We start from the raw sequence: 14,971 nt of genomic DNA, 5'->3' as shown, positions 1-14,971 counted from the left end.
TTCACCTGTCTGTGTCCCTGAGGGACTGTGAGCACCCCAAGGGCAGTCTCCTGTGGCCTCTGCCTTACTGTCCCTATCGTCCAGCCACAGCCTGGTCCAGAGGACCAGGCCTGGATTCAATGCTCAGAATAATTAAAGTCTGCCCCTTTGGATGACTGTGAGAATCCTTGTTTGGGTAAGGTATGTGTGTGGGGGAGGGGGGCTGCCGTCCCATTACTCCCCCCCCAGGGACCAAGGATAAAGTCGAAACACTATATCCTGCCTCACTTCGATGATGCTGTGTATTCAGGAAAATAAAGGAGGGCAATGGCCCCATGGGGGAGGGTAGGGGGGGGCTTGCTGTTTTAGGTGATGTCAGTGCGGGGGCCTCCCTGGGAAGGTGACACCAGGCAGAGTGTCAACCCCCCCTTCAGGCTTTGGGAACAAAGCCTGCCTGACCTTCAAGCTGGGCTGGGCATCCCCCTGTGCCCCATGTCTTTGTGTGGCCCCCCTTCTCAGCTCCGGGCGTCGAGGCCCAATCACTTTTCAGCCATGTGACCTTGGACAATTTAATTAGCTTTCCTTTGCCTCATTTCCTCTTCTGTCAAATGGGGATAAAATAATGCCTGCTTCCAGGGTGGCTGTGGGTGTTCCATCTGGTATCATTTGCAGAGGGCTAGGATAGCATCAGAATTCCAGAAATGTATTAGTTATCAGCATTATTGCATTCATCCCGTTTGTATTTCTCCATCCTGCTAGAGGCACTGGTCTTTGGGTCTTGTCCAATCCTCTGGAAATGGAACTGAGAGGAAATTCCCAGGGGAGCTTGGGCAAGACTGGGGAGTGAGGACAGTGCCCGGTAGTCTTTCCAACTGCTGGCCGAGAATGGTGACTACCCAAGCCCTCAGTTATGTGCCTGGATGGCGCTAAGCCTCTTACATGCATCGATATCTCATGCCGCCTCCTACAGCAGCCCCACCCTGCATGTGAGGAAGCCCCTGACACAGGAACTACCAACCTGGGTCTGACCCCCAAGATCAGCCTGACTCTACACTGGAGAAATACTTCCAGCCACATCAGGTTAACACTGGCCGAGAGCTTCATCCACCAAAGAAGCCAAAGTTTTAGTCAATAGATTGGAGTTGGAGTGGATCTGACACATGTTACAACATGGATGAACTTTGGTGACATTATGCTCATTGAAATAAACCAGTCACAAAAAGACAAGTACTGTAGGATTCCACTTATATGAGGTGCCTAGAATAGTCAAATTCATAAAGACAGAGTAGAAAGGTGGTTGGAAGGGAAATGAGGAATTTGTTGAACGCATTCAGGGTTTCCGTGGTGGAAGAGGAAAGAGTTCTGGAGATTAGATGCAAACAATCTGAATGTACTTTACACAACTGAGCTATACACTGAAAAATGGTTAAGATGGCAAATTTTATGTTATATGTATTTTACCACAAATGAAAAAAAATTTATCAGATTATCTTTTCTCCTTGGTCAATAGGAAGTCATTGGAAGTGACCAAGTGATTGATTGACCTAATTACATATACATATGGTTTGTTTTGTTGAATCACTGTGGCTGTTATATGGAGAAAAGAGTGCTAGGACCGCAGGAAGTGGATGCAGGCAGACCGGGAGGAGGGTGGAGAGTTGTTCAGGAGCTAGAGGGTGGCTGGGACCAGGGCAGTAGCTGCAGATGTGGTGAAAAGTGAGTGGATCCAAGAGGGATAGTGAAGGAGCGTCAACAGGACCAGTATTGGATGGGAAGGCAAGAGGAGGTGTCACCGGTGACCTTTGGCTCCCCCAGTCCGGTGGGGATTTAAAGTCTGACCACATCAACTCCAGGTTGGGCCAGTCACCGCAAGGTTTGAAAGGACTTCAAGACATCATCTTGTTCTTCCTCCTGCCTCCTACCAGACAGGACTCACCTCTCTCACCAAATCCTGTCTCCAAGGGAGCGCACAGTGGAATTCCAACCTCCCCACAGGCATCTGTGTGGGGGATCAGCATACTGCATCCTGGTCAGAGGCTTTATCAGCTCCAGAGCCTGGTCATATCCCCAGGCTATGCGATCACCTCAACATCCAGGGGGTTGGCAGGGAAGGTTCCCTCCGTCACACTGTTGAGGACAGTGAATCTCAGAGAGGCATCGGGCCCGGCCACTTATGGAGAGCTATGCTGCTCACAGAGAGAAGTGTGCTGCTCACAAGGAGAGGTGTGCCACTCATGGAGAGGTGTGTAGCTCCCTTGATGTGTGCCCATTCTTGGCTTTAAAGGCTAGAGGAGTGGAAGCAGGGAGTTGTGAGGGAAGCCGGGCTGGAGGTCCTTTGTGACATGGAGGTGAGGTAGGGTCATCACTGTAAAGTACAGAGGACCCGGCAGTCTTGAAGTATCAGGAAAGCATTGCCCTGTTTGTCTCCAAGCACAGGGCAGGGGTTTCTGAGGCCCCCCATCTGCAGCCTCTTCTTGAGGGGGCCCTGGAGACCACCCAGAGCTGTGGCCCTGGGACGTTGCCTTCTGCTCACACCCCAAAACCCACCAGCTTTCTCTCCCACAAACTGCCAAACTCAGGTGGCCTGGGCAGAGAAGGCTTAGCACCCACAGGATTAGCCCACTCACACATTTGGAGCCAGCAGATGTGGGAATCAGAGGTGCTTCTACAGGCTTGAATCTCATCTCCACCCCTTCAGCCAGGTCCAGGAATGTGTCTGGCTGCAGACAATTGGCGTCACGGCTGCAAACCAAAAACTTCCAGCACTGGGAGTAACTGAGAGGTCCTTTCATCCATCCTCTAGCCTTTGGGGGAGACGTCCTCCCTACTCCAAAGACCAGCCCAGCCAAGGGGAATGATAGCTTTCCCCCAAAGAGCTCCTCTCTCCTCTCCCTCAGGCCTTCATTCCTCTGGGAGCAGCTTCCAGCCAAAGACCTCTTCCTGAGGACTATAGACATCTTTAATTCTGCCTGCTCAGCACATACTCCCCCTTAGAGAGCATCATCCTTGGGAACCTCCCAGCCCCCACTTTTAGTCATCAGTTTGTGTGGGGCTTGCCACAGACCTGGCCAATGAGAGCACTGTGTTCAGTTCATCTCAGGGTTGGTTTGGGAATGGGCATGAGACTGAAACAAGGCCAATCAGATTAAATTCCAGGTTTTTTTAAAATTCCTGACAACAGCAGTTTAGTGCCTGGATTCAGCATGTCTGAAGCTAGAGCCCTATGGACATCTTAGGTATATAAGCTAGTGAATTCCCTTCTTGCTTAATAAGCCAGTTTGAGTTGGGTTTTTGTCATTTGAAGTGAAGTGCACCAAGCCCACCCTTGGGGGCCTTCCTCCTGCTATAAAGCCTTGTCCTTTGGTCCTGCCCACCATAGGCTGAAGGGTCTCAGCTGTGCCCTCAGTAGGAGATTCCTTCATCTCCCTGTCTGCTGATCAACCACTGTGCAATATCTGTGTCTCCACTTGGACTCACTTTCTTCCTCTCACTGTTTTTTCCTTGGTTCAATGTTATTCAGAATTCTTTCTGCTACAAGCTGAGAGAAGCCTACATCACATCAGCTCAAGCAAAAAAGGGAACTCGATGGCCCAGGAAAGGCCGTGGGTCTAGAGCCAGGGCTCAGGGCCACCAGGATTCTCTCTCCATCACTCACCTCTGCTTGTCTCTGCTTCCCTGTGGGGTAGGCCTCATTCTCTGCCTTCTATGGGGTAAGGAACTTGGCCATCATCAGCCCAGTTTGACAACCCTGGTCCAGAACGGGGCTGTCTTCTGGGATCATGTTAGCCCCAAGGAAGGACTTTGGCCTTGTTTGGGTCACATGCCCACTCTTGGACCAGTCGCTGCTGCCAGGAAAGTGAGTACAATCATTGATCAAGCCTAGGTTGTGTGGGTAGGGCATTGAGGGTTCATGATTGATGGCCAGGTGGGGAAGAAGGGAAATTTCCCAAAGGAGACAGGGTGGCTAATATTGGACAAAGGATGGGATATGGAGGGCGCTGGATAGGAAAGACCCAAAGATATCCACCTTAGCCATCACTGCGATCACCACTATTGCTACCTGCTAACATTTACTGAATCCCTAGTATGGGCCATTCATTCATTCGTTCGTTCATTCATTCTTCCATTCATTCATCATGTGCCAGCTCTGCACCAGGCCCTGAGCTAGAGACAAAATGATGAGACAAATGCCTCTTGTCTCACTCACAGTAGGGGACTCAAGTCCAAGGTCAGCCTAGAGGGGAAGAACATTAAATAAACCATTACATTTCCCTGGGATAAGAGCATTGATAGGGGAGTATAAGGCACGCAGAGCTAATGTAGTTTTGGCAGGGTGGTCAAGGAGGGCTTCCAGAAGGAAATGACAGCTGAGTGGAGACGTAGGAGAGTAGGAGATAGGTGAAGAAGAAGAGGTTCCAGGAGAGGTAGTGCTGAGAGGGGGAGAGTTTCTGCTCCCATGGAGTTAATGTGATATGGGGAGAAAGGACACAAACCCATTCATTCGTCTGTTCTTTCCTTCACTCAGCTGGTGCCAACTTCACGCAGCTGGGGGACGATGAGGGCCTCCAGGAGCAGGTTCAGTCTGTGCTGAGTCTTGATGTGATAAGCTTACTAGGCGGAAGTGAGACCACAGGTCCCCTCTTCTCAGAGCTTGTCCCTCTAACTGTTATGTCTCCATAATTACCAGTGTGTGAGTGTCCCAAACAGCATCTTCTTGATGGCCTCTTGCTCCTGGAGAAGCCTAACAGCAATGTTCCTTGGCCAGAGTCGATCTTGTCCTCTCTCCTATGCTCAGTAGAGACATAAGAGGAACTGAGTCACGAATGCTGATGAAAAGGACATTAAGTAGACTAACTTGGGCAGGGAAGGTAGGAGATGGGGGTTAGGTCTGGATTTGAAGTCAGGAGATTGGATTCACCAGTCCAGTTCTGACACGTGGGGTTCCTGGGCTTGTGGCCCTTTCTTTGTGGATGAATGAGGATGGTGGAGGTGAGGTTGCTTTGGGGCTCCTGGCTCTCGGCCGCGCCGCCTGCAGTCCTCAAGTCCTGAGTCATCTTCCAGGCAGCGAGTGACCTCTCCATACCCCTGTCTCCCCCCAGCCCTGTGACCTTGGGCTGTGCAGGGCCAGGCCGTCCCAGGCGGGAAGCACGGTGGAAATCACAATATTGACCCAGCACGCAGGAAGTGGGGAGGACAGGCCACCGGGGTTCCGGGCCTGAGGGAGACAGCTTGCTGAGTGATGAGCTTGGAGCCAAGCTCTCTCTCCCTCCTGGGTCACCCCCGCTGCCCGTCTGCCAGGGCTGTTCCTCCCAGCTCCAGGGCCCCCTCTCGGACCTGCCTCCTACACATTCCCCTGGCCCAGGCCTGGGAGGGGAGCTGCTGGTGAGCTCTGCAGCCTCAGGTCCTCTTGGGCTCTGCCTCCCTCCAGATGAGATATAGGGCTTCAGCAGGGCCAAATTGGGAATGTACTCTCACAGGCAACTGGCCTTCAGAATAGTCCCGCCTCCCATCTAACAGATGGGGAAACTGAGGCTCAGGAAGTAACCCTGTTAGTCATATCAGAGCCAGGATTCATCCTCAGATCTGTCTGACTCCAGGCCAACGTGGTGCCCACAACCCGTGAGTCAGTTACTTATCTTAGGTAATGATAGTAGTGAGAATAATAAACCACTAACTTTGAGAAGCACTGATCTCAGTCCTCACCACAACTCTATGAGGGGGTCAGTTATTAATCTGACTTTACAGATAGAGAAGTAAGGCTCAGAGTAGGTGGAGTAACTTTCCCAAGGACCTAGCTAGTAAGCAGCAGAGCAGGGGTTTGAACTGAGGTTTGCCTGATCCCAAAGCTCATGCTTTGCCCTTCCCTACAAGCTACAGGGCAGGAAGGACCCATCCTTGAAGGTCTGCTCAAATACCCCCTCCCCCTCAAGCCTTAGGACCACATTGTGCATCCATGTTCCTGTGGGGACTTGCATTTGCAAAGGGGTTCCTTGGGGCAGCCTAGCCCAAAGCTGCCAATGATGGAATTCTCAGTGGATTTTACTTGGGGAGCTGGGCTGTAGGACTTGGAGGTAACCACCCAGCCCGCTGATGGGTCAGACTGGACCAGGAAGTCCTGCTGATTGGCCAGAAACCTTTGGGGAGGCAGTGGGTGGGGGTGTAGAAATGCTCCTGGGCTTGGAGGTGGGGACCTGGGGCTCTTCTTTGCCCCTCAGAGTCTTGGTCTCCTCATCTAGAGAAGGGTTCGGGGCCATTTGAACGTCTACCCCCCAATACCAGAAAGTGATGAGGAGGTTCCTGTTACTCCCAGCACCCTCCCCATGAGTTGGGTGTGGGTGGGGACAGGGCTTACGTGTGCTTTCATTGGGCTTTGCTTGGATAGTATACCCTGACCTTGCTCTATATAGTATTGCCCATCAAAGCCTGTGCTTATTCTAGGCTGCCACTGAGGATGTAACCCCATCATCATATGGCTCTGCTATGAGAAACCACTAGAAAAATTCACTCAGAACTTAGTGTAGGCAGTTTGCATGAAGTCTGAGAAAAATCGTGTAATATTATACTGTGGGCATTGGGGGGGGGGGGGTGTGTGTGTGTGTGTGTGTGTGTGTGTGTGTGTGTGTGTGTGTGTGTGTGTGTGTGTGTGTGTGTGTGTGTGTGTGGCGCGCGCGCGCGCGCGCGCGCGCTCGTGCATGCCTGAGAATCTACTTTTTTGTTTTGCCCCCATGAAGCTCAGGGCTAAACTATGACGCACAGCAGTGCGGGACTTTCTGATCCAGCTTTCTTCCCCTGCCCCCCGCCACTAGCTCCAATGATAATAACTGCCATTTATTGAGCACCCACTGTGTAGCAGGTACAAACCTGTGCCAATTTTCTCATTCCCCTTGTACCAAGGTAGAACCTGACTTTCAGAATATGAACAATGTGCATCATAGATTGCATCGATTAGTGATGTCTGCCCCAGGTACGGGAAGGGAAGTACTGTTAAGATATCTCACATTTGCCTTCCCTCATTTATTCAGAGTATAGAATTAGATGTATTTATATATATTTTTAACCATATATAACTTTGTAATCTACCTTAAACCTTTGTGGAATAAGATTTTGTATAAATCAATAGGATAATTCATTACAAATAATTATTAGGTGTGTTCACATAGGTTATATGACTGTCTCCTCACCACATCCCTGTAGGAGAAAGTGGGTGGGTCATTACAGAGGCAGAAACTCAGGTTCAGGGTCAGGACCTCCATTAGCCCATAGAGCACCTTTGTGTGTGTTAGAAAAATGTGTCCCTCTGGGGGCTCGTGACTTGATAAGCAGAGCACACATTGGCTTCACCTCACCATCCCAGGTGCCCTTGCCCAGTGCACAAGCTGACCAACCATACACAGCAGCCCTGTTCAGTGTCTTGCTAAATCCTGTGGTTCTACCCCCCACTTCAAATCCAGTGCTCATTTTACTGCACACAGCTCACAGACCACATTCTCGGTCTTGGACACCCGTTCAAGGCTCCTGGACAGATGGTGTTTGGTCTGAGGCAAGGTGAGGGCGTTGGAGGAAGAGCATGTTAACAACTCAGCCTGTGTTCATGCCACAAACAAGCAAGATCACTTCTGGTGCCTGCCGCTGGCCGCCAGGTTCCGGCAAGGATCTTGGGCTATGAATAGTCCCAGTGAGGCCCTCTCGGAGGACCTGCTGGACGCCCCCAAGGCCCCGTCCTTGGCTTCCACTCCAAGCTCTCTGCTGGAAAGCCTGGGGTGAGGCCTCCTTGGCGCCTCATCCTGCACGTTTTTCCCCGCTCGCTTTCCGCCCGGGATTACCGCTGGGGCTGGGCTTCTGCACACTGCTGTCGCTTGGGCTCCCACACAGGATGCTTGAAAAACATCTCTCTGAAAGCAGAGAAAGTGTGAGCCTTCGAGAAGGAGGGTGTGGAAGGAGCGAGGTCTTCGGAGGAGGGGAAATTTACAGCATTCTTTTGGCCAGTTCTGAGGACACCGTGAAACCAGCTCAGAATGCCTTCCGGAGGTGAGCACTTCCCATGTTTTGCTGCTTAAAATTGGATGTCAGCACGTTGATGCCATTGGAGATTGCCTCCACCACCCTCTCCTTTGACAGACAAGGAAACTGAGGCCCATAACAGAAAGTGACGCTAAGCCCATGCAGCTGAGCGAGAGCATCCCAGGCCCTACCTGTGGAGGCCCTGAGCGCATGCCAAGGGCCCTCGGTATCAGGTCAAGGACGAGCTCCGGGACAGTGTGGCTGCTCAGCTTGGCTCCATGAACTATCAGCCTAATGTGTGACCTGGGTAAGACAACCAGGTTGCAGGATTCATCTGAGAAGAACAGGATATGACCTGGACTTTGAGATTCCAGCCAGGTCCCTTAGAGCTGTGCAGTTCTGCAGAGGCACCTCAAGGGTGGTTGGGATATGGGAGTGGCTGAGGGGCAGTTGAGTGTAAGAGTTCCCCTACCTCCCTGCTACCATGTCTGTTTAACCAGAGTGGTTTTATTTAGTGTGACATTTAAGAAGCATGGATTCTGGAACAGTGATGCCTGGGTTTGAGTCCTATCTCTGATACTTGTGAGCTGGATGACATTGAACAAGTCATTGGATCATTCTGTGCCTCGGTTTCCCCATCTGTAAAGTGGGAATGATAATGTGTCAGGGGTCCTGGTCTCCACTGCACAACAGCCCTTTAGTGCAGGTGTTTGGGCAGCCTGGGGCTTTTCTGAGCCCTAGGCTCTGCTCTTTCTCTTCATGTCAGGGACCCCTACCCCAAACCTTAGAAGAGAGAGAGACTGTCATTGGCCCCACCAAGCAAGGTACCACCTCTCCACTTGGTCTTGGGGAAGGAGACTTGGATGCCAACTCTCAGCTGATGGAGAGCAATCTAGCCCATTTTCCCCAAAACTCCCTTTCCCCCTCTCTTTGGCTACACACTGTAGCCAGGGGAGTCCTGGTGATGGGTTAGGACTGTTCTTGCCTGTGCCACCTTCACTGAACCTCTTGCACTGATATCCAAAACTTTGGGACAATCAGGAGGCCACAGCCTAATTTGTTCCATGAAGTGAGTGGAAATGTCTAAAGTCTGAGGATCTTGTTCTTGTCCCAAGCACGTTCCCTTGCTGGGTTTCCATACCCTCATCTGAAATATTCATGCATTCAGGAAGAAGAGCCGGCCCCTCGGCATGTGCCAAGTTCTGTACCTGGTGCTGGGGATGCAACGGTACCCCGCTTAGGTCCTCACCTAGGTCCTCACCTAGGTCCCCACCCTCAAAGGGTCAAGCTGAGTGGACAGTGTGATGTATAAACATGTCCTTGCCAAAGACAGTGACGTGGAGGGGAAAATATAGACCTAAATAGGAGAAAAAAACATTAAATAACTGTCAAGCATTGCGAATAAAAGACATATGAGAGAAATTCTTGTCTTTAATGAGGGGTCAAGAGATATTGCTTAGATTCGACACACAAAGAAACAGGAGTATGTTATATATGGACATGGAGGAAACGACCAGAAAAAAGAAGGCTAGAAATAATGATATTCAACACTGAGTGCTCATCGCTACCAGGTGTAGTTCTAAGTGTGCATCAATTCACCGAGTCGTTTCAACAGTCTCACGGGGTAGATGCCATATTATCCCCCCATGCTATGGATGAGGAGACTAAGTGGAGATGTTAAGTAAGTGGCTCAAGGTACCCAGCTGGTGTGTGGTGGATACTGGATGCAAACCTTGGGATGTCTGACTCCAGAGGTCTGCTCTTAACCATCCACTATTGGTGCTCTCAAAACTTCAGAAGTGTTTTCTGGTTGATATCACTGGGACGGGATAGGATAGAGATCATTTCTTTTCTTCCTTTACTCTTTGCTATTAATATATTTATTACCATTTGTGTGAATAACTATGTTGAATTACATATTCAAGTAAACAACAAAGAACACCAATTCTGGGCTGAGAGAGAGAGTTCCTGCTCTAGTTTTGCTTCTTACTGGCTTTGTGTCCTAGAATAGAGTGCTTAACCTCTCTGTGTTTATTTCTTGGTTTGGAAAATTGGGATGATCTAAAGCTGATAAAACTGACGAGGCCTTAGTGAGTTCATGCATGCAAATCCTTGGCCCCAGGGCCCTGCGTGGAGTGTACTCATAACTGTTGGCTTCTCTTCAGGGTGGCAGAGGGGGGCAGCAACTCCATCTGAGGAAGGCTTCTCAGAGGAGGCGATGCTCAAATTGGTTCTTTAAGGATATATAGTAGTGCCCCAGGTGGAAGTGCAGTTCAGGCAGCGTGAGCATGGAAGCATAGACTTGCATGGTGGTTGGGAGCTGCATATTGTTCAGGAGTCCTTCACGGTGAGATTGGGAGTCGGTGGGAAAGCAGTTGGAGGTAAGGCCTGGCAGGAGAGCAGAGCCTCATCATGTAAGGCCTTGTGGCCAAGTTAAATTTACCCTGAGGGCAGTAGGGAGCCATGGAAAGGTTTGAGCCATGGAAGGGAATGACCTGGTCAGCTGTAAGTTGTAGGAAGACAACTGAGCTGTCACATGGAGAATGGGCAGGAGGGAAGACCCTGAAGCCCACGGCAGTCATCCAGGTGATGAGACCCAGAAGAGGGAGATGGGATGTCAGCAGTGCCCTCCAACCTGGGCCCAGCAGACTTCGCTGCGGTTCCATCTGGTGAGGGGGGCTGAGCTGACCTCCATCCCACAGCTCAAGGCCATTGCTCTGAAGGCCTGAAGAGCTGGCTAGAAAAGAGGCTGACTCCAGCCTGGGAAGGAAAAGCAGAAATATTTGCTCAGCTGCAAAGACAAACTCATGAGTCTTTCCTTCCACACAAAAGGAAAGACACTGGCCTGGGGTGGGGGTCTAGGATGGACCTCCTTCAGCTTTCCAAAGTTTGCTCTTCCCCCATGTCTGCCTGTGAGCCATCCAGAAAAAGCATCCTTCCTCCCTGAGACAAGCCCTCTGAGATCTGATGTCAGTGGCCATGACTCTCTTTCTTTTCTTCTCTAATCAAACACACCCAATTCTTTCATCTTTTCCTCATGTGACAAGGACTGACCTTTATTTTTATTTTTAGAGAAATGTCCAGATTCAGCAGTCATTGATTCAAGTCTTTTTTGAACTGGCTGACAGACAAGGCACCACAAGGGTTTAGAGCCAGGACTTTGATGTGAGACAGGCCGAGCTTGAATCCCAGCTCTGCCACTACTCTGCTTTATGGCCTTGGGCAAGTCACTTCATCTCTCTGAGGCTCACTGGGCCTCTTCTCTAAATAGGTACTCAGAGGCCCTTTCTCAAAAGGCTGTTATAAAGATTCAATGAGCAAATGTTTATAAGCACTAGAACAGTGCCTGGCACATAGTAAATGCCCAATAAATGGTAGCTATTATTTTCTATGTCTCTGGACACCTCAGTATTGCTTCAGCTTCCTCTAACACCGTGGTACATTTGCCAGTTGCCATGACCTTGTTTAAACACTTCTGGGTGGATAGACACTTAGATGGCTCAGTTACCTTTGCCTCCTGCTTTCTTGCCTGTGTAATCCCCTTCCCTCGAATGAGACTTGTTTTTAACCAACAGAATACAACAAAGATAATCAAATGTCCCCCCCATGATTATGTCACATAAGATTATAACTTCTTTCTTGCTAGACTCTCTCTTACTCGTGTGCACTAAAAAAAGGGGCCACATACTAAACCTGATAAGGTCAGGGGAGGCCAGCATGGCAGGCCCTACAAACTCAGAGACAGAAAGTAACCACGTAGGATGGTCTGAACATACAAGTGGATCCATGGGGATGGGGGTAGTCACATTCTAGGCCCCATTAAACAGCTGGCAAAACTGAAGTTCAGAGAAGTTCAGCCAGTTGCCCAAGGCTGAGGGGTAGAGGTCTCAGATATTGGCAGACCCAGAAAGCCCTCCGATAGCCACTCCAACACTGTAATGGGGCCTGAATTCCATGCAAAGTGTGAAGCCGAGGCAGCAGGGTTTAGCAGCCAGCCAGACCGGGGTCTGTGTTCCAGCTCTGCTGCTTCAGTTTATCACCCAGCACATACAACGTGGGCTGGAAGGACCAATGCACACTCATGACTGCCTTAGTCTTGGTCAAGGACAGTTCACTGTCAGCTAGATTCTGCAGAAATAGGGTTTATTCAGGAAGGTGGGGTGTCAAGGAGAGGTGGAAAACCCCATATTTAATTCCATAAACAACGTGCTGAGCACTTGCTGTATGTACAGCCTTGTGCTAGCTGCTGCATGAGACACATTGTTAAGTAAGACACCATGTCTGTCCTGAGATGCTCCCAGTTTCATCAAGAGTGAGGATATAGGGGAAAGATAGACAAGTGCCCACGTGGCTACAAGGCAGAAGACCCAACTCTGCTGTGTGGCCCTGGGAAAACCACCTAACCTCTCTGGCCCATGCCTCATGGGTTGTTATGGAGGCTAAGAAGAGCCCTGTATTATTTCCCTAGAGCTGCTGTAACAAAGTACTACAAAGTAGGTGGCTTAAACAATAGTAATCTATTGTCTCACAGTTCTGGAGGCTGGAAGTCCAAGATCAAGGTGTCAGTAGGGTTGGTTTCTGCTGAGAACTCTGTGGGAGAATCTGTCCCATGCCTTTCCCCTGGCTTATGGTGGTTTGCTAGTCACTGTTGACTTTCCTTGGCTTCTAGAGCATCACCCTCGTCTCTACTTTTATCTTCACATGGCATCCTCCCTGTGTGTCTGTCTCTGTGTCCAAATTTCCCCTTTGTATAAGGACACCCATCATATTGGATTAGGGCTCACCCTACTTCAGTAGGACCTCATCTTAACCAATTATATCTGCAGTAACCCTACTTCCAAATAAAGAGGTTAGGACTTCAACAGAGGGATTTGAGGTAGGACACAGTTCAACCCATAATCTCTCTCAGACCCCTCCCTGTGCTCGGGCTTCTCACAGTATGACAGCTGGGTTCCAAGAGGGAGCACCAGAGCAGGTGTTGAGAGAGAGACAGGTGAAAGCTGCCAAGCTTCTTTTGACCAGCTCTACGAAATCACATAGCATCTCTTCTACTGTATTCTGATTGTCAAAAGCAAGTCATAGGGAAGGGGACCATGTGAGGGTATGAATACCGGGAGGTAGGTTGGGAGCCATTTTTGGAGACCAGCTCCCCAGGTACGCAGTAAGCTCACACATCTCCTGAGGCCCAGATGAAAGCATTTTCTGAAAGTCCCCGTTTTTGTCCACCCTGGGTAGCTCACAAGGTTTGGCGCAGGAGTAGTTGCTTAATAAATGACTGTTGTGTTGAATTATGTTGTGAAGGGGGCCATTCCATTAGCAGGAAAGTGACAGGGACCAGCCCTTCCCAGTTGGCTCCTTGTCCCCCTGCAGGCTGGTTTCCTTGGGAACTAGAGGCTGGCGGGGGCCAGGTCCAGGGACCTGAAGGATCTGAAGCTGGAACACAACAGCTCGCTTTTTCCTGCCCACACACCTGGGCCTGCCACTGGGGGGGAAAGCCTGCCAGGCAGCATGAGTTTGCCAAACCCAGAAAGAGGGAGACCTCATTTGAAATGTTTTCTAAATCCTCCGAATAGAGGTTGTGCAGCCCCCGCCTCCGCCCCAGGGAGGGAGGAAAGGCAGCGAGAGGAAGAGAAGGAGTGGGTTTCCAGTCTGTTTATATTTCAGGCTATTTTGAAACCCCCTGAAGGCACTCACACACAGGGGTGCATTTAAATGCACCAGGAAGTGCCCTTGGAGTGGAAACTGGAGTCGGAGGAATGCTGGGGCACTGCGTTGCCGTGGCCGTTGCCGGTCTGGTCTTCTGTCCCTCAAACAACCACCAATTCAGCCCCTTCAATGCCCAAGTCAGAGCCTCTCTGGCCGGAAGGGCTCTTAAAGGTCATCTCGTTCTCCTTTCTCCTCCCTCCCCACCAAACACTAACTGAGCATCTCAGCATCTTCATTACATCAATTATAGGACTCTTTTGGCCATAAGAAATAGAAAAAAATACCCAAACTGATCTAAATGAAAAATAAAGGGGGGGGGGTGTTTATTGGTTCAGTTCACTTCAGTTCACTTCAGAATTTAGCTTTAGATTATACCCAGAAGATTCAACCACATCATCAAGGCCTTGTCTCTGAACATCTCTCAGCTCTGCTCCCTCCATAGTGGCCTTGTCTTTAGGTCCTGTAGTAGATCTTAGGATGTGATATTCCAATTGCCCAGGCTTAGTCATAGGTATCACCGCCTGTGATACTCCTCCCCCCACTCAACTGGGAGTGGAATCAAGTCTGTCTGAAGTTCAGAGGTACCCCTCCCACCCAACCCTCATCCCCAAACACCAGGCAGAAAAAACATACCTGTGTTCCCCATTCACAGCCCTCCTGGGACAGAGAGCTTACCAGCACGAAGTGGGCCTGTTCTTTGATAACTTTATCCATATAGTTTCTCTTACTATGCTTCAGTGTAATTTTTTATTCACCTGTGTTCCTTATCGAACCCCTTTCTTTCTGTATCATCCAGCACCTAGCAGAGGGCCTGACATAGAACAGATGCTCAATAAATGTTTATCAAATGAAGACATTGTCTTCTGTTACTAAGCACATACTGTGTACCAGGTGCTTTATACATGTTATCTCATTTGATCTTCATGACCACTCTCTTAGGTAAATAGCATTGTCCCTCCTTTTATGTGTGAAAAAAATGAGATACAGAGAGGTTAAGAAATCACCTTAACCAAGATCACCCAACGAGAAGATGTGGAGCTGGGATTCAAGTCCAGGTCTCTCTGACTTCTACCTGAGGTGAGGGTAGGAGAAGCAAGAGAGAAGAGGAAAGCAGAGGGGAAAGCCCTGAATGTTAAAAATTATTCCCCCTGATGGTTACACTTAACTCTCCTTTTAGTGACTCCTTTAAGAATTTGATTAAAGTTAGAGCATTTTAATGTGGTGATGCATTAGAGCACTTATAAACATAAAAATATTAAATGGAACTGAATGTTGTCAATACTGA

Source organism: Miniopterus natalensis, chromosome 9, assembly GCF_054644295.1.
Source record: "Miniopterus natalensis isolate mMinNat1 chromosome 9, mMinNat1.hap1, whole genome shotgun sequence".
NCBI lineage: Eukaryota > Metazoa > Chordata > Mammalia > Chiroptera > Miniopteridae > Miniopterus > Miniopterus natalensis.
The sequence above is the reverse complement of the archived record's forward strand: the minus strand, read 5'-3'. Positions refer to the sequence as shown.